At 52.5% G+C, this 18,197-nt stretch overlaps 2 non-coding genes across 2 annotated transcripts; both read left to right on the top strand.

Moving 5' to 3' along the window:
* Positions 1–1,915: 1,915 nt before the first annotated feature.
* TRNAN-GUU (transfer RNA asparagine (anticodon GUU)) lies at positions 1,916–1,989 on the top strand. Its single transcript has one exon. It is a non-coding gene; the product is annotated as a tRNA-Asn (tRNA).
* Positions 1,990–5,823: 3,834 nt separating this feature from the next.
* On the top strand, positions 5,824–5,897 carry TRNAN-GUU (transfer RNA asparagine (anticodon GUU)). The gene has a single exon. It is a non-coding gene; the product is annotated as a tRNA-Asn (tRNA).
* The last annotated feature ends 12,300 nt before the right edge of the window (positions 5,898–18,197 follow it).

The raw sequence follows: 18,197 nt of genomic DNA, 5'->3' as shown, positions 1-18,197 counted from the left end.
TCTCCGTGGCGCAATTGGCTAGCGCGATCGGCTGTTAACCGAAAGGTTGGAGTTTCGAGCCCACCCGGGGACGGTGTGTCGCTTTTTTTTCTTTGCGCTGATAGCTTTGAAGATATGTTCTGATGGTGGTGAGAGTGGGGCACGACTGTCTCCGTGGCGCAATTGGCTAGCGCGATCGGCTGTTAACAGAAAGTATGGAGGTTCGAGCCCACCCGGGGGTGGTGCGCCGCTTTTTTTTCTTTGGGCTGATAGCTTTGAAGATATGTTCTGATGTTAGTGAGAGTGGAGCACGACTGTCTCCATGGCGCAATTGGCGAGCGCGATCGGCTGTTAACCGAAAGGTTGGAGGTTCGAGCCCACCCGGTGGTAGTGCGGCGCTTTTTTTTCTTTGGGCTGATAGCTTTGAAGATATGTTCTGATGGTGGTGAGAGTGGAGCAGGACTGTCTCCGTTGCGCAATTGGCTAGCGTGATCGGCTGTTAACCAAAAGCTTGGAGTTTCGAGCCCACTGGGGACGGTGTGTCGCTTTTTTTTGCGCTGATAGCTTTGAAGATATGTTCTGATCGTGGTGAAAGTGGAGCCTCACTGTCTCCGTGGCGCAATTGGCTAGCGCGATCGGCTGTTAACAGAAAGTTTGGAGGTTTGAGCCCACCCGGGGGTGGTGCGCCGCTTTTTTTTCTTTGGGCTGGTAGCTTTGAAGATATGTTCTGATGGTGGTGAAAGTGGAGCCTCACTCTCTGCGTGGCGCAATTGGCTAGCGCGATCGGCTGTTAGACGAAAGGTTGGAGGTTCGAGCCCACCTGGAGTGGTGCGGCGCTTTTTTCTTTGGACTGATAGCTTTGAAGGTATGTTCTGATGGTGGTGAGAGTATAGGAGGACTGTCTCCGTGGCGCAATTGGCTAGCGCGATCGGCTGTTAACCGAAAGCTTGGAGTTTCGAGCCCACCCGGTAGTGGCGCGGCGCTTTTTTTTCTTTGAGCTGATAGCTTTGAAGATATGTTCTGATGGTGGTGAGAGTGGAGCAGGACTGTCTCCGTGGCGCAATTGGCTAGCGCGATCGGCTGTTAACCGAAAGGTTGGAGTTTCGAGCCCACCCGGGGACGGTGTGTCGCTTTTTTTTCTTTTCACTGATAGCTTTGAAGATATGTTCTGATGGTGGTGAGAGTGGAGCACGAGTGTCTCTGTGGCGCAATTGGCTAGCGCGATCTGCTGTTGACTGAAAGCTTGGAGTTTCGAGCCCACCCGGTAGTGGCGCGGCGCTTTTTTTTCTTTGAGCTGATAGCTTTGAAGATATGTTCTGATGGTGGTGAGAGTAAAGCAGGACCGTCTCCGTGGCGCAATTGGCTAGCGCGATCAGCTGTTAACCGAAAAGTTGGAGTTTCGGGACCACCCGGGGACGGTGTGTCGCTTTTTTTTTCTTTGCGCTGATTGCTTTGAAGATATGTTCTGATGTTGGTGAGAGTGGAGCACGACTGTCTCCATGGCGCAATTGGCGAGCGCGATCGGCTGTTAACCGAAAGGTTGGAGGTTAGGGCCCACCCGGTGGTAGTGCGGCGCTTTTTTTTTCTTTGGGCTGATAGCTTTGAAGATATGTTCTGATGGTGGTGAGAGTGGAGCATGACTGTTTCCGTGGCGCAATCGGCTAGCGTGATCGGCTGTTAACCGAAAGCTTGGAGTTTCGAGCCCACCCGGGGACAGTGTGTCGCTTTTTTTTCTTTGCGGTGATAGCTTTGAAGATATGTTCTGATGGTGGTGAAAGTGGAGCACGACTGTCTCCGTGGCGCAATTGGCTAGCGCGATCGGCTGTTAGACGAAAGTTTGGAGGTTCGCGCCCACCCGGAGTGGTGCGGCGCTTTTTTTCTTTGGACTGATAGCTTTGAAGATATGTTCTGATGGTGGTGAGAGTATAGCAGGACTGTCTCCGTGGCGCAATTGGCTAGCGCGATCGGCTGTTAACCGAGAGGTTGGAGGTTTGAGCCCACCCGGGGACGGTGTGTCGCTTTTTTTTTTCTTTTCGCTGATAGCTTTGAAGATATGTTCTGATGGTGGTGAGAGTGGAGCACGACTTTCTCTGTGGCGCCATTGGCTAGCACGATCGGCTGTTAACCGAAAGGTTGGAGGTTCGAGCCCACCCGGTGGTGGTGCGGCGCTTTTTTTTCTTTGAGCTGATAGCTCCGAAGAAATGTTCTGACGGTGGTGAGTGTGGAGCACGACTGTCTCTGTGGCGCAATTGGCTAGCGCTATCGGCTGTTAACCGAAAGGTTGGAGGTTCGAGCCCTCCCGGGAGTGGTGTGTTGCTTTTTCTTCTTTGGGCTGATAGCTTTAAAGATATGTTCTGATGTTGGCTAGAGTGGAGCAGGACAGTCTCCGTGGCGCAATTGGCTAGCGCGTTCGGCCGTTAACCGAAAGGTTAAAGGTTCGAGCACACCCGGTGGTGGTGCGGGCTTTTTTCTATGGGCCGATAGCTTTGAAGATATGTACTGATGGTGGTGAGAGTGAAGCAGGACTGTCTCCGTGGCGCAGTTGGCTAGCGCGATCGACTGTTAACCGAAAGGTTGGAGGTTCGAGCCCACCCGGTGGTGGTGCGGCGCTTTTTTTTCTTTGGGCTGATAGCTTTGAAGATATGTTCTGATGGTGGTGAGAGTGGAGCAGGACTGTCTCCGTGGCGCAATTGGCTAGCGCGATCGGCTGTTAACCGAAAGCTTGGAGTTTCGAGCCCACCCGGTAGTGGCGCGGCGCTTTTTTTTCTTTGAGCTGATAGCTTTGAAGATATGTTCTGATGTTGGTGAGAGTGGAGCAGGACTGTCTCCGTGGCGCAATTGGCTAGCGCGATCGGCTGTTAACCGAAAGGTTGGACTTTCGAGCCCACCCGGGGACGGTGTGTCGCTTTTTTTTTCTTTGCGCTGATAGCTTTGAAAATATGTTCTGATGGTGGTGAGAGTGGGGCACGACTGTCTCCGTGGCGCAATTGGCTAGCGCGATCGGCTGTTAACAGAAAGTATGGAGGTTCGAGCCTACCCGGGGGTGGTGCGCCGCTTTTTTTTCTTTGAGCTGATAGCTTTGAAGATATGTTCTGATGTTAGTGAGAGTGGAGCACGACTGTCTCCATGGCGCAATTGGCGAGCGCGATCGGCTGTTAACCGAAAGGTTGGAGGTTCGAGCCCACCCGGTGGTAGTGCGGCGCTTTTTTTTTCTTTGGGCTGATAGCTTTGAAGATATGTTCTGATGGTGGTGAGAGTGGAGCAGGACTGTCTCCGTGGCGCAATTGGCTAGCGCGATCGGCTGTTAACTGAAAGCTTGGAGTTTCGAGCCCACCCGGTAGTGGTGCGGCGCTTTTTTTCTTTGAGCTGATAGCTTTGAAGATATGTTCTGATGGTGGTGAGAGTACAGCAGGACTGTCTCCGTGGCGCAATTGGCTAGCGGGATCGGCTGTTAACCGAAAAGTTGGAGTTTCGAGCCCACCCGGGGACGGTGTGTCGCTTTTTTTTCTTTGCGCTGATTGCTTAGAAGATATGTTCTAATGGTGGTGAGAGTGGAGCACGACTGTCTCCGTGACGCAATTGGCTATCGCGATCGGCTGTTAGCCGAAAGGTTGAAGGTTCGAGCCCTCCTGGGAGTGGTGTGTTGCTTTTTTCTTTGCGCTGATAACTTTAGAGACATGTTCTCACAATGGCCAGATCTGAGCACGACTGTCTCCGTGGCGCAATTGGCCAGCACGTTCGGCTGTTAACCGAAAATTTGGAGGTTTGAGCCCTCCCGGGAGTGTTGCGTTGCTTTTTTCTTTGCGCTGATAGCTTTGAAGATATGTTCTAATGGTGGTGAGAGTGGAGCACGACTGTGTCCGTGGCCCAATTGGCTAGCGCGATCCGCTGTTAACGTAAAGTTTGGAGGTTCGAGCCCACCAGGTGTTGGTGCGGCGCTTTTTTTTCTTTGGGCTGATAGCTCTGAAGAAATGTTCTGACTGTGGTGAGCCTGGAGCACGACTGTGGTGGTGGTGGTAGTGGTTAGAAGATGAGAAAAGGCACCTAATTTCTGCAACCCGGTCGGGAGCACGGCGCAGTGCCTGCGGGGAAGGGAAAAAGGGAGAAAAGTGGAAAGAAGAGGAAAGATTAATTAAGCAGTGGAGCGGTCATCATCAACAGAAGCAGCAGTCCAGAAGCAAAGGTAGGGGTGGCAAGGGCCCCATCCTCAGCGGTAGGACGACTGTCTCCGTGGCGCCATTGGCTAGCGCGATCGGCTGTTAACTGAAAGGTTGGAGGTTCGAGCCCACCCGGTGGTGGTGCGGCGCTTTTTTTCTTTGGGCTGATAGCTCCGAAGAAATGTGCTGATGGTGGTGACAGTGGAGCACGACTGTCTCCGTGGCGCAATTGGACAGCGCAATCGGCTGTTAACCGAAAGGTTGGAGGTTCGAGCCCTCCCGGGAGTGGTGTGTTGCTTTTTTTTGTTTGGGCTGATAGCTTTAAAGATATGTTCTGATGGTGGCTAGAGTGGAGCAGGACTGTCTCCGTGGCGCAATTGGCTAGCGCGTTCGGCCGTTAACCGAAAGGTTGGAGGTTCGAGCACACCCGGTGGTGGTGCGGGCTTTTTTCTATGGGCTAATAGCTTTGAAGATATGTTCTGATGGTGGTGAGAGTGAAGCAGGACTGTCTCCGTGGCGCAATTGGCTAGCGCGATCGACTGTTAACCGAAAGGTTGGAGGTCCGAGCCCACCCGGTGGTGGTGCGGTGCTTTTTTTTTGGGCTGATAGCTTTGAAGATATGTTCTGATGGTGGTGAGAGTGGAGCAGGACTGTCTCCGTGGCGCAATTGGCTAGCGCGATCGGCTGTTAACTCAAAGCTTGGAGTTTCGAGCCCACCCGGTAGTGGTGCGGTGCTTTTTTTTCTTTGAGCTGATAGCTTTGAAGATATGTTCTGATGGTGGTGAGAGTAGAGCAGGACTGTCTCCGTGGCGCAATTGGCTAGCGCGATCGGCTGTTAACCAAAAAGTTGGAGTTTCGAGCCCACCCGAGAACGGTGTGTCGCTTTTTCTTTCTTTGCGCTGATTGCTTTGAAGATATGTTCTAATGGTGGTGAGAGTGGAGCACGACTGTCTCCGTGACGCAATTGGCTATCGCGATCGGCTGTTAACAGAAAGGATGGAGGTTCGAGCCCAGCCGGGGGTGGTGCAGCGCTTTTTTTTCTTTGGGCTGATAGCTTTGAAGATATGTTCTGATGTTGGTGAGAGTGGAGCACGACTGTCTCCATGGCGCAATTGGCGAGCGCGATCGGCTGTTAACCGAAAGGTTGGAGGTAAGAGCCCACCCGGTGGTAGTGCGGCGCTTTTTTTTCTTTGGGCTGATAGCTTTGAAGATATGTTCTGATGGTGGTGAGAGTGGAGCAGGACTGTCTCCGTGGCGCAATTGGCTAGCGCGATCGGCTGTTAACCGAAAGGTTGGAGTTTCGAGCCCTCCCGGGAGTGGTGTGTTGCTTTTTTTTCTTTGGGCTGATAGCTTTGAAGATATGTTCTGATGGTGGTGAGAGTGGAGCATGACTGTTTCCGTGGCGCAATCGGCTAGCGTGATCGGCTGTTAACCGAAAGCTTGGAGTTTCGAGCCCACCCGGGGACAGTGTGTCGCTTTTTTTTCTTTGCGGTGATAGCTTTGAAGATATGTTCTGATGGTGGTGAAAGTGGAGCACGACTGTCTCCGTGGCGCAATTGGCTAGCGCGATCGGCTGTTAGACGAAAGTTTGGAGGTTCGCGCCCATCCGGAGTGGTGCGGCGCTTTTTTTCTTTGGACTGATAGCTTTGAAGATATGTTCTGATGGTGGTGAGAGTATAGCAGGACTGTCTCCGTGGCGCAATTGGCTAGCGCGATCGGCTGTTAACCGAGAGGTTGGAGGTTTGAGCCCACCCGGGGACGGTGTGTCGCTTTTTTTTTTTCTTTTCGCTGATAGCTTTGAAGATATGTTCTGATGGTGGTGAGAGTGGAGCACGACTTTCTCTGTGGCGCCATTGGCTAGCACGATCGGCTGTTAACCGAAAGGTTGGAGGTTCGAGCCCACCCGGTGGTGGTGCGGCGCTTTTTTTTCTTTGAGCTGATAGCTCCGAAGAAATGTTCTGACGGTGGTGAGTGTGGAGCACGACTGTCTCTGTGGCGCAATTGGCTAGCGCTATCGGCTGTTAACCGAAAGGTTGGAGGTTCGAGCCCTCCCGGGAGTGGTGTGTTGCTTTTTCTTCTTTGGGCTGATAGCTTTAAAGATATGTTCTGATGTTGGCTAGAGTGGAGCAGGACAGTCTCCGTGGCGCAATTGGCTAGCGCGTTCGGCCGTTAACCGAAAGGTTAAAGGTTCGAGCACACCCGGTGGTGGTGCGGGCTTTTTTCTATGGGCCGATAGCTTTGAAGATATGTACTGATGGTGGTGAGAGTGAAGCAGGACTGTCTCCGTGGCGCAGTTGGCTAGCGCGATCGACTGTTAACCGAAAGGTTGGAGGTTCGAGCCCACCCGGTGGTGGTGCGGCGCTTTTTTTTCTTTGGGCTGATAGCTTTGAAGATATGTTCTGATGGTGGTGAGAGTGGAGCAGGACTGTCTCCGTGGCGCAATTGGCTAGCGCGATCGGCTGTTAACCGAAAGCTTGGAGTTTCGAGCCCACCCGGTAGTGGCGCGGCGCTTTTTTTTCTTTGAGCTGATAGCTTTGAAGATATGTTCTGATGTTGGTGAGAGTGGAGCAGGACTGTCTCCGTGGCGCAATTGGCTAGCGCGATCGGCTGTTAACCGAAAGGTTGGACTTTCGAGCCCACCCGGGGACGGTGTGTCGCTTTTTTTTTCTTTGCGCTGATAGCTTTGAAAATATGTTCTGATGGTGGTGAGAGTGGGGCACGACTGTCTCCGTGGCGCAATTGGCTAGCGCGATCGGCTGTTAACAGAAAGTATGGAGGTTCGAGCCTACCCGGGGGTGGTGCGCCGCTTTTTTTTCTTTGAGCTGATAGCTTTGAAGATATGTTCTGATGTTAGTGAGAGTGGAGCACGACTGTTTCCATGGCGCAATTGGCGAGCGCGATCGGCTGTTAACCGAAAGGTTGGAGGTTCGAGCCCACCCGGTGGTAGTGCGGCGCTTTTTTTTTCTTTGGGCTGATAGCTTTGAAGATATGTTCTGATGGTGGTGAGAGTGGAGCAGGACTGTCTCCGTGGCGCAATTGGCTAGCGCGATCGGCTGTTAACTGAAAGCTTGGAGTTTCGAGCCCACCCGGTAGTGGTGCGGCGCTTTTTTTCTTTGAGCTGATAGCTTTGAAGATATGTTCTGATGGTGGTGAGAGTACAGCAGGACTGTCTCCGTGGCGCAATTGGCTAGCGGGATCGGCTGTTAACCGAAAAGTTGGAGTTTCGAGCCCACCCGGGGACGGTGTGTCGCTTTTTTTTCTTTGCGCTGATTGCTTAGAAGATATGTTCTAATGGTGGTGAGAGTGGAGCACGACTGTCTCCGTGACGCAATTGGCTATCGCGATCGGCTGTTAGCCGAAAGGTTGAAGGTTCGAGCCCTCCTGGGAGTGGTGTGTTGCTTTTTTCTTTGCGCTGATAACTTTAGAGACATGTTCTCACAATGGCCAGATCTGAGCACGACTGTCTCCGTGGCGCAATTGGCCAGCACGTTCGGCTGTTAACCGAAAATTTGGAGGTTTGAGCCCTCCCGGGAGTGTTGCGTTGCTTTTTTCTTTGCGCTGATAGCTTTGAAGATATGTTCTAATGGTGGTGAGAGTGGAGCACGACTGTGTCCGTGGCCCAATTGGCTAGCGCGATCCGCTGTTAACGTAAAGTTTGGAGGTTCGAGCCCACCAGGTGTTGGTGCGGCGCTTTTTTTTCTTTGGGCTGATAGCTCTGAAGAAATGTTCTGACTGTGGTGAGCCTGGAGCACGACTGTGGTGGTGGTGGTAGTGGTTAGAAGATGAGAAAAGGCACCTAATTTCTGCAACCCGGTCGGGAGCACGGCGCAGTGCCTGCGGGGAAGGGAAAAAGGGAGAAAAGTGGAAAGAAGAGGAAAGATTAATTAAGCAGTGGAGCGGTCATCATCAACAGAAGCAGCAGTCCAGAAGCAAAGGTAGGGGTGGCAAGGGCCCCATCCTCAGCGGTAGGACGACTGTCTCCGTGGCGCCATTGGCTAGCGCGATCGGCTGTTAACTGAAAGGTTGGAGGTTCGAGCCCACCCGGTGGTGGTGCGGCGCTTTTTTTCTTTGGGCTGATAGCTCCGAAGAAATGTGCTGATGGTGGTGACAGTGGAGCACGACTGTCTCCGTGGCGCAATTGGACAGCGCAATCGGCTGTTAACCGAAAGGTTGGAGGTTCGAGCCCTCCCGGGAGTGGTGTGTTGCTTTTTTTTGTTTGGGCTGATAGCTTTAAAGATATGTTCTGATGGTGGCTAGAGTGGAGCAGGACTGTCTCCGTGGCGCAATTGGCTAGCGCGTTCGGCCGTTAACCGAAAGGTTGGAGGTTCGAGCACACCCGGTGGTGGTGCGGGCTTTTTTCTATGGGCTAATAGCTTTGAAGATATGTTCTGATGGTGGTGAGAGTGAAGCAGGACTGTCTCCGTGGCGCAATTGGCTAGCGCGATCGACTGTTAACCGAAAGGTTGGAGGTCCGAGCCCACCCGGTGGTGGTGCGGTGCTTTTTTTTTGGGCTGATAGCTTTGAAGATATGTTCTGATGGTGGTGAGAGTGGAGCAGGACTGTCTCCGTGGCGCAATTGGCTAGCGCGATCGGCTGTTAACTCAAAGCTTGGAGTTTCGAGCCCACCCGGTAGTGGTGCGGTGCTTTTTTTTCTTTGAGCTGATAGCTTTGAAGATATGTTCTGATGGTGGTGAGAGTAGAGCAGGACTGTCTCCGTGGCGCAATTGGCTAGCGCGATCGGCTGTTAACCAAAAAGTTGGAGTTTCGAGCCCACCCGAGAACGGTGTGTCGCTTTTTCTTTCTTTGCGCTGATTGCTTTGAAGATATGTTCTAATGGTGGTGAGAGTGGAGCACGACTGTCTCCGTGACGCAATTGGCTATCGCGATCGGCTGTTAACAGAAAGGATGGAGGTTCGAGCCCAGCCGGGGGTGGTGCAGCGCTTTTTTTTCTTTGGGCTGATAGCTTTGAAGATATGTTCTGATGTTGGTGAGAGTGGAGCACGACTGTCTCCATGGCGCAATTGGCGAGCGCGATCGGCTGTTAACCGAAAGGTTGGAGGTAAGAGCCCACCCGGTGGTAGTGCGGCGCTTTTTTTTCTTTGGGCTGATAGCTTTGAAGATATGTTCTGATGGTGGTGAGAGTGGAGCAGGACTGTCTCCGTGGCGCAATTGGCTAGCGCGATCGGCTGTTAACCGAAAGGTTGGAGTTTCGAGCCCTCCCGGGAGTGGTGTGTTGCTTTTTTTTCTTTGGGCTGATAGCTTTAAAGATATGTTCTGATGGTGGCTAGAGTGGAGCAGGACTGTCTCCGTGGCGCAATTGGCTAGCGCGTTCGGCCGTTAACCGACAGGTTGGAGGTTCGAGCACACCCGGTGGTGGTGCGGGCTTTTTCCTATGGGCTGATAGCTTTGAAGATATGTTCTGATGGCGGTGAGAGTGGAGCATGACTGTCTCCGTGGCGCAATTGGCTAGCGTGATCGGCTGTTAACTCAAAGCTTGGAGTTTCGAGCACACCCGGTGGTGGTGCGGGCTTTTTTCTATGGGCTGATAGCTTTGAAGATATGTTCTGATGGTGGTGAGAGTGAAGCAGGACTGTCTCCGTGGCGCAATTGGCTAGCGCGATCGACTGTTAACCGAAAGGTTGGAGGTTCGAGCCCACCCGGTGGTGATGCGGTGCTATTTTTTGGGCTGATAGCTTTGAAGATATGTTCTGATGGTGGTGAGAGTGGAGCAGGACTGTCTCCGTGGCGCAATTGGCTAGCGCGATCGGCTGTTAACTCAAAGCTTGGAGTTTCGAGCCCACCCGGTAGTGGTGCGGCGCTTTTTTTTCTTTGAGCTGATAGCTTTGAAGATATGTTCTGATGGTGGTGAGAGTAGAGCAGGACTGTCTCCGTGGCGCAATTGGCTAGCGCGATCGGCTGTTAACCGAAAAGTTGGAGTTTCGAGCCCACCCGAGGACGGTGTGTCCCTTTTTTTTTCTTTGCGCTGATTGCTTTGAAGATATGTTCTAATGGTGGTGAGAGTGGAGCACGACTGTCTCCGTGACGCAATTGGCTATCGCGATCGGCTGTTAACAGAAAGGATGGAGGTTCGAGCCCAGCCGGGGGTGGTGCGGCGCTTTTTTTTTTGGGCTGATAGCTTTGAAGATATGTTCTGATGTTGGTGAGAGTGGAGCACGACTGTCTCCATGGCGCAATTGGCGAGCGCGATCGGCTGTTAACCGAAAGGTTGGAGGTTAGAGCCCACCCGGTGGTAGTGCGGCGCTTTTTTTTCTTTGGGCTGATAGCTTTGAAGATATGTTCTGATGGTGGTGAGAGTGGAGCAGGACTGTCTCCGTGGCGCAATTGGCTAGCGCGATCGGCTGTTAACCGAAAGGTTGGAGTTTCGAGCCCTCCCGGGAGTGGTGTGTTGCTTTTTTTTCTTTGGGCTGATAGCTTTAAAGATATGTTCTGATGGTGGCTAGAGTGGAGCAGGACTGTCTCCGTGGCGCAATTGGCTAGCGCGTTCGGCCGTTAACCGACAGGTTGGAGGTTCGAGCACACCCGGTGGTGGTGCGGGCTTTTTTCTATGGGCTGATAGCTTTGAAGATATGTTCTGATGGCGGTGAGAGTGGAGCATGAATGTCTCCGTGGCGCAATTGGCTAGCGTGATCGGCTGTTAACCGAAAGCTTGGAGTTTCGAGCCCACCCGGGGACAGTGTGTCGCTTTTTTTTCTTTGCGGTGATAGCTTTGAAGATATGTTCTGATGGTGGTGAAAGTGGAGCACGACTGTCTCCATGGCGCAATTGGCTAGCGCGATCTGCTGTTGACCGAAAGGTTGGAGTTTCGAGCCCACCCGAAGTGGTGCGGCGCTTTTTTTCTTTGGACTGATAGCTTTGAAGATATGTTCTGATGGTGGTGAGAGTATAGCAGGAATGTCTCCGTGGCGCAATTGGCTAGCGCGATCGGCTGTTAACCGAGAGGTTGGAGGTTTGAGCCTACCCGGGGACGGTGTGTCGCTTTTTTTTCTTTTCGCTGATAGCTTTGAAGATATGTTCTGATGGTGGTGAGAGTGGAGAACGACTGTCTCTGTGGCGCAAATGGCTAGCGCGATCTGCTGTTGACTGAAAGGTTGGAGGTTCGAGCCCACCTGGGGGTGGTGCGGCGCTTCTTTTTTTTGGGCTGATAGCTCTGAAGAAATGTCCTGGCGGTGGTGAGAGTGGAGCACGACTGTCTCCGTGGCGCAGTTGGCTAGCGCGATCTGCAGTTAACCGAAAAGTTGGAGGTTCGAGCCCACCCGGTTGTGGTGCGGCACTTTTTTTTCTTTGGGCTGATAGCTTTGAAGATATGTTCTGATGGTGGTGAGAGTATAGCAGGACTGGCTCCGTGGCGCAATTTGCTAGCGCGATCGGCTGTTAAGCGAAAGGTTGGAGGTTCGAGCCCTCCTGGGAGTGGTGTGTTGCTTTTTTCTTTGCGCTGATAACTTTAGAGACATGTTTTCACGGTGGTCAGATTTGAGCACGACTGTCTCCGTGGCGCAATTGGCTTGCACGTTCGGCTGTTAACCGAAAAATTGGAGGTTTGAGCCCTCCCGGGAGTGGTGTGTTGCTTTTTTCTTTGCGCTGATAGCTTTGAAGATATGTTCTAATGGTGGTGAGAGTGGAGTACGACTGTCTCCGTGGCCCAATTGGCTAGCGCGATCCGCTGTTAACGTAAAGGTTGGAGGTTCGAGCCCTCCTGGGAGTGGTGTGTTGCTTTTTTCTTTGCGCTGATAGCTTTGAAGATATGTTCTAATGGTGGTGAGAGTGGAGCACGACTGTCTCCGTGGCCCAATTGGCTAGCGCGATCCGCTGTTAACGTAAAGTTTGGAGGTTCGAGCCCACCAGGTGTTGGTGCGGCGCTTTTTTTTCTTTGGGCTGATAGCTCTGAAGAAATGTTCTGACTGTGGTGAGCGTGGAGCACGACTGTCTCCGTGGCGCCATTGGCTAGCGCGATCGGCTGTTAACCGAAAGGTTGGAGGTTCGAGCCCACCCGGTGGTGGTGCGGCGCTTTTTTTTTCTTTGGGCTGATAGCTCCGAAGAAATGTTCTGATGGTGGATAGAGTGGAGCACGACTGTCTCCGTGGCGCAATTGGCTAGCGCAATCGGCTGTTAACCGAAAGGTTGGAGGTTCGAGCCCTCCCGGGAGTGGTGTCTTGCTTTTTTTTCTTTGGGCTGATAGCTTTAAAGATATGTTCTGATGGTGGCTAGAGTGGAGCAGGACTGTCTCCGTGGCGCAATTGGCTAGCGCGTTCGGCCGTTAACCGAAAGGTTGGAGGTTCGAGCACACCCGGTGGTGGTGCGGGCTTTTTTCTATGGGCTGATAGCTTTGAAGATATGTTCTGATGGTGGTGAGAGTAGAGCAGGACTGTCTCCGTGGCGCAATTGGCTAGCGCGATCGGCTGTTAACCGAAAAGTTGGAGTTTCAAGCCCACCCGAGGACGGTGTGTCGCTTTTTTTTCTTTGCGCTGGTTGCTTTGAAGATATGTTCTAATGGTGGTGAGAGTGGAGCACGACTGTCTCTGTGACGCAATTGGCTATCGCGATCGGATGTTAACAGAAAGGATGGAGGTTCGAGCCCAGCCGGGGGTGGTGCGGCGCTTTTTTTTCTTTGGGCTGATAGCTTTGAAGATATGTTCTGATGTTGGTGAGAGTGGAGCACGACTGTCTCCATGGCGCAATTGGCGAGCGCGATGGGCTTTTAACCGAAAGGTTGGAGGTTAGAGCCCACCCGGTGGTAGTGCGGCGCTTTTTTTTTCTTTGGGCTGATAGCTTTGAAGATATGTTCTGATGGTGGCTAGAGTGGAGCAGGACTGTCTCCGTGGCGCAATTGGCTAGCGTGATCGGCTGTCTACCGAAAGCTTGGAGTTTCGTGCCCACCCGGGGACGGTGTGTCGCTTTTTTTCTTTGCGGTGATAGCTTTAAAGATATGTTCTGATGGTGGTGAAAGTAGAGCGTGACTGTCTCCGTGGCGCAATTGGCTAGCGCGATCAGCTGTTAGCCGAAAGGTTGGAGGTTGGAGCCCACCCGGGGGTGGTGCGGCGCTTTTTTTCTTTGGGCTGATAGCTTTGAAGATATGTTCTGATGGTGGTGAAAGTGGAGCACGACTGTCTCCGTGGCGCCATTGGCTAGCGCGATCGGCTGTTAACCGAAAGGTTGGAGGTTCGAGCCCACCCGGTGGTGGTGCGGCGCTTTTTTTTCTTTGGGCTGATAGCTCCGAAGAAATGTTCTGATGGTGGTGAGAGTGGAGCACGACTGTCTCCGTGGCGCAATTGGCTAGCGCAATCGGCTGTTAATGGAAAGGTTGGAGGTTCGAGCCCTCCCGGGAGTGGTGTGTTGCTTTTTTTTCTTTGGGCTGATAGCTTTAAAGATATGTTCAGATGGTGGCTAGAGTGGAGCAGGACTGTCTCCGTGGCGCAATTGGCTAGCGCGTTCGGCCGTTAACCGTAAGGTTGGAGGTTCGAGCACACCCGGTGGTGGTGCGGGCTTTTTTCTATGGGCTGATAGCTTTGAAGATATGTTCTGATGGTGGTGAGAGTGAAGCAGGACTGTCTCCGTGGCGCAATTGGCTAGCGCGATCGACTGTTAACCGAAAGGTTGGAGGTTCGAGCCCACCCGGTGGTGGTGCGGTGCTTTTTTTTTTGGGCTGATAGCTTTGAAGATATGTTCTGATGGTGGTGAGAGTGGAGCAGGACTGTCTTCGTGGCGCAATTGGCTAGCGCGATCGGCTGTTAACTCAAAGCTTGGAGTTTCGAGCCCACCCGGTAGTGGTGCGGCGCTTTTTTTTCTTTGAGCTGATAGCTTTGAAGATATGTTCTGATGGTGGTGAGAGTAGAGCAGGACTGTCTCCGTGGCGCAATTGGCTAGCGCGATCGGCTGTTAACCGAAAAGTTGGAGTTTCGAGCCCACCCGAGGACGGTGTGTCGCTTTTTTTTTCTTTGCGCTGATTGCTTTGAAGATATGTTCTAATGGTGGTGAGAGTGGAGCACGACTGTCTCCGTGACGCAATTGGCTATCGCGATCGGCTGTTAACAGAAAGGATGGAGGTTCGAGCCCAGCCGGGGTTGGTGCGGCGCTTTTTTTTCTTTGGGCTGATAGCTTTGAAGATATGTTCTGATGTTGGTGAGAGTGGAGCACGACTGTCTCCATGGCGCAATTGGCGAGCGCGATCGGCTGTTAACCGAAAGGTTGGAGGTTAGAGCCCACCCGGTGGTAGTGCGGCGCTTTTTTTTTCTTTGGGCTGATAGCTTTGAAGATATGTTCTGATGGTGGCTAGAGTGGAGCAGGACTGTCTCCGTGGCGCAATTGGCTAGCGCGTTCGGCCGTTAACCGACAGGTTGGAGGTTCGACCACACCCGGTGGTGGTGCGGGCTTTTTCCTATGGGCTGATAGCTTTGAAGATATGTTCTGATGGCGGTGAGAGTGGAGCATGACTGTCTCCGTGGCGCAATTGGCTAGCGTGATCGGCTGTTAACCGAAAGCTTGGAGTTTCGAGTCCACCCGGGGACAGTGTGTCGCTTTTTTTTCTTTGCGGTGATAGCTTTGAAGATATGTTCTGATGGTGGTGAAAGTGGAGCACGACTGTCTCCGTGGCGCAATTGGCTAGCGCGATCGGCTGTTAGCCGAAAGGTTGGAGGTTCAAGCCCACCCGGAGTGGTGCGGCGCTTTTTTTCTTTGGACTGATAGCTTTGAAGATATGTTCTGATGGTGGTGAGAGTATAGCAGGACTGTCTCCGTGGCGATTTTTTGGCTAGCGCGATCGGCTGTTAACCGAGAGGTTGGAGGTTTGAGCCCACCCGGGGACGGTGTGTCGCTTTTTTTTCTTTTCGCTGATAGCTTTGAAGATATGTTCTGATGGTGGTGAGAGTGGAGCACGTCTGTCTCTGTGGCGCAAATGGCTAGCGCGATCTGCTGTTGACTGAAAGGTTGGAGGTTCGAGCCCACCTGGGGGTGGTGCGGCGCTTCTTTTTTTTGGGCTGATAGCTCTGAAGAAATGTCCTGGCGGTGGTGAGAGTGGAGCACGACTGTCTCCGTGGCGCAGTTGGCTAGCGCGATCGGCTGTTAACTCAAAGCTTGGAGTTTCGAGCACACCCGGTGGTGGTGCGGGCTTTTTTCTATGGGCTGATAGCTTTGAAGATATGTTCTGATGGTGGTGAGAGTGAAGCAGGACTGTCTCCGTGGCGCAATTGGCTAGCGCGATCGACTGTTAACCGAAAGGTTGGAGGTTCGAGCCCACCCGGTGGTGGTGCGGTGCTTTTTTTTGGGCTGATAGCTTTGAAGATATGTTCTGATGGTGGTGAGAGTGGAGCAGGACTGTCTCCGTGGCGCAATTGGCTAGCGCGATCGGCTGTTAACTCAAAGCTTGGAGTTTCGAGCCCACCCGGTAGTGGTGCGGCGCTTTTTTTTCTTTGAGCTGATAGCTTTGAAGATATGTTCTGATGGTGGTGAGAGTAGAGAAGGACTGTCTCCGTGGCGCAACTGGCTAGCGCGATCGGCTGTTAACCGAAAAGTTGGAGTTTCGAGCCCACCCGAGGACGGTGTGTCCCTTTTTTTTTCTTTGCGCTGATTGCTTTGAAGATATGTTCTAATGGTGGTGAGAGTGGAGCACGACTGTCTCCGTGACGCAATTGGCTATCGCGATCGGCTGTTAACAGAAAGGATGGAGGTTCGAGCCCAGCCGGGGGTGGTGCGGCGCTTTTTTTTCTTTGGGCTGATAGCTTTGAAGATATGTTCTGATGTTGGTGAGAGTGGAGCACGACTGTCTCCATGGCGCAATTGGCGAGCGCGATCGGCTGTTAACCGAAAGGTTGGAGGTTAGAGCCCACCCGGTGGTAGTGCGGCGCTTTTTTTTTCTTTGGGCTGATAGCTTTGAAGATATGTTCTGATGGTGGTGAGAGTGGAGCAGGACTGTCTCCGTGGCGCAATTGGCTAGCGCGATCGGCTGTTAACCGATAGGTTGGAGTTTCGAGCCCTCCCGGGAGTGGTGTGTTGCTTTTTTTTCTTTGGGCTGATAGCTTTAAAGATATGTTCTGATGGTGGCTAGAGTGGAGCAGGACTGTCTCCGTGGCGCAATTGGCTAGCGCGTTCGGCCGTTAACCGACAGGTTGGAGGTTCGAGCACACCCGGTGGTGGTGCGGGCTTTTTTCTATGGGCTGATAGCTTTGAAGATATGTTCTGATGGCGGTGAGAGTGGAGCATGAATGTCTCCGTGGCGCAATTGGCTAGCGTGATCGGCTGTTAACCGAAAGGTTGGAGGTTCGAGCCCACCCGGTTGTGGTGCGGCACTTTTTTTTCTTTGGGCTGATAGCTTTGAAGATATGTTCTGATGATGGTGAGAGTATAGCAGGACTGGCTCCGTGGCGCAATTTGCTAGCGCGATCGGCTGTTAAGCGAAAGGTTGGAGGTTCGAGCCCTCCTGGGAGTGGTGTGTTGCTTTTTTCTTTGCGCTGATAACTTTAGAGACATGTTTTCACGGTGGTCAGATCTGAGCACGACTGTCTCCGTGGCGCAATTGGCTTGCACGTTCGGCTGTTAACCGAAAATTTGGAGGTTTGAGCCCTCCCGGGAGTGGTGTGTTGCTTTTTTCTTTGCGCTGATAGCTTTGAAGATATGTTCTAATGGTGGTGAGAGTGGAGTACGACTGTCTCCGTGGCCCAATTGGCTAGCGCGATCCGCTGTTAACGTAAAGGTTGGAGGTTCGAGCCCTCCTGGGAGTGGTGTGTTGCTTTTTTCTTTGCGCTGATAACTTTAGAGACATGTTCTCACAGTGGCCAGATCTGAGCACGACTGCCTCCGTGGCGCAATTGGCCAGCACGTTCGGCTGTGAACCGAAAATTTGTAGGTTTGAGCCCTCCCGGGAGTGTTCGTTGCTTTTTTCTTTGCGCTGATAGCTTTGAAGATATGTTCTAATGGTGGTGAGAGTGGAGCACGACTGTCTCCGTGGCCTAATTGGCTAGCGCGATCCGCTGTTAACGTAAAGTTTGGAGGTTCGAGCCCACCAGGTGTTGGTGCGGCGCTTTTTTTTCTTTGGGCTGATAGCTCTGAAGAAATGTTCTGACTGTGGTGAGCGTGGACCACGACTGTCTCCGTGGCGCCATTGGCTAGCGCGATCGGCTGTTAACCGAAAGGTTGGAGGTTCGAGCCCACCCGGTGGTGGTGTGGCGCTTTTTTTTCTTTGGGCTGATAGCTCCGAAGAAATGTTCTGATGGTGGTGAGAGTGGAGCACGACTGTCTCCGTGGCGCAATTGGCTAGCGCAATCGGCTGTTAACCGAAAGGTTGGAGGTTCGAGCCCTCCCGGGAGTGGTGTCTTGCTTTTTTTTCTTTGGGCTGATAGCTTTAAAGATATGTTCTGATGGTGGCTAGAGTGGAGCAGGACTGTCTCCGTGGCGCAATTGGCTAGCGAGTTCGGCCGTTAACCGAAAGGTTGGAGGTTCGAGCACACCCGGTGGTGGTGCCGGCTTTTTTCTATGGGCTGATAGCTTTGAAGATATGTTCTGATGGTGGTGAGAGTGAAGCAGAACTGTCTGCGTGGCGCAATTGGCTAGCACGATCGACTGTTAACCGAAAGGTTGGAGTTTCGAGCCCACCCGGTAGTGGTGCGGCGCTTTTTTTTCTTTGAGCTGATAGCTTTGAAGATATGTTCTGATGGTGGTGAGAGTAGAGCAGGACTGTCTCCGTGGCGCAATTGGCTAGTGCGATCGGCTGTTAACCGAAAAGTTGGAGTTTCGAGCCCACCCGAGGACGGTGTGTCGCTTTTTTTTTCTTTGCGCTGGTTGCTTTGAAGATATGTTCTAATGGTGGTGAGAGTGGAGCACGACTGTCTCCGTGACGCAATTGGCTATCGCGATCGGATGTTAACAGAAAGGATGGAGGTTCGAGCCCAGCCGGGGGTGGTGCGGCGCTTTTTTTTCTTCGGGCTGATAGCTTTGAAGATATTTCATTTCATTTCATTTCATTTTATTATACCCCTCAGGGCCAGAGGCATTACAGAGGGGGAGTGGTAAAAGCACAAAAAGGTAACAAAATAAAAGGAACAAAATATGCAA

The sequence above is a fragment of the Rhipicephalus microplus genome, unplaced genomic scaffold (assembly GCF_043290135.1).
Source record: "Rhipicephalus microplus isolate Deutch F79 unplaced genomic scaffold, USDA_Rmic scaffold_53, whole genome shotgun sequence".
Classification (NCBI taxonomy): Eukaryota; Metazoa; Arthropoda; class Arachnida; order Ixodida; family Ixodidae; genus Rhipicephalus; species Rhipicephalus microplus.
The sequence above is the reverse complement of the archived record's forward strand: the minus strand, read 5'-3'. Positions and strand labels throughout refer to the sequence as shown.